Source organism: Triticum aestivum, chromosome 4B, assembly GCF_018294505.1.
Source record: "Triticum aestivum cultivar Chinese Spring chromosome 4B, IWGSC CS RefSeq v2.1, whole genome shotgun sequence".
Lineage (NCBI taxonomy): Eukaryota > Viridiplantae > Streptophyta > Magnoliopsida > Poales > Poaceae > Triticum > Triticum aestivum.
Window position 1 is genome coordinate 638,963,478 of NC_057804.1, and position 1,053 is coordinate 638,964,530.

The following is a 1,053-nucleotide window of genomic DNA, read 5'->3' on the forward strand; positions in this document are numbered from 1 at the left end:
TTCTTTCAATTTAAAGTACCACATGACCCCCCTTCCTTCGACCCTACATTCTCCCGAACGACCTTACAGGCTCGCCCGAGAAACCTGCTTCTCCCGCACATCTCGCGTGCCCGCCCTCGAGAAAATTGTCACTTCTTCATGTCTACCACATGATAAAAAATAATGCGCATGTGGGATTCAAACCCACACCTTCTTGGCACCAAAGCGCGCCACCACAACAACCTCACCCTTAGTATTTGTTGCTCAAACTAAAGAAACTAATCGTTTTGATCCCTTTTTTTACAGTTGTGTTACTACAAAAAAGTACAGAAAATTACCACGATTTTCCCTCAGGACAAAGTTACCATGGTATTCGCATGCAAGTTATCAGGCCTGTGTTGCGTAAGTTACCGTGCTATTTACATAGAACTTTCCAGGTAATATGTTTCAACAACTACACCCCTTTCAAAGTTACCATTGTGTTATAAGGTCTTCGATGTGTAAAATGCCGTGGTACTTACACATAAGTTATCAGGGTATGTGTACATCAACCTCGTCCCGGTCAAAGTTACCATGGGAAATTGTACATGAGTTATCGGGTCTACAGTTCGTATATTATCATGGTACTTACACCTAAAAACCTGGGTGCGTTTCGGTAACTTTTTCCATAGGTAAAAAATTACCACGATATTTTTGCGTAACTTATCATGCCTATAGCGGGTCAAAGTGGGTCGTTTTTCTGGGCCAACCCATGAGCATGTGTGCCTCCTCATGACACTAAACATTATGTGGCTTTTCCGTGGCACATCATGTGTTGTGTTCATCTAAGAGGCCCCGCGAGGCGAGTGTATGTTTTTAACAACTTGTTTTCCTTTGGTAAAAAGTTACCATCATGTTTATATTGTAAGTTATCAGTTATGCGGTGCTTATATTATCATATTATTCACACAAAAATTATCGAGGATGTTTTGAACAACTTTTTCCCGGGACAAAAGGTTACCATGGTGATTCTAGGTAACCTATCAAGCCCGCAGTACTTAAAATATCATGCTATTTACACAAAATTTATCAGGG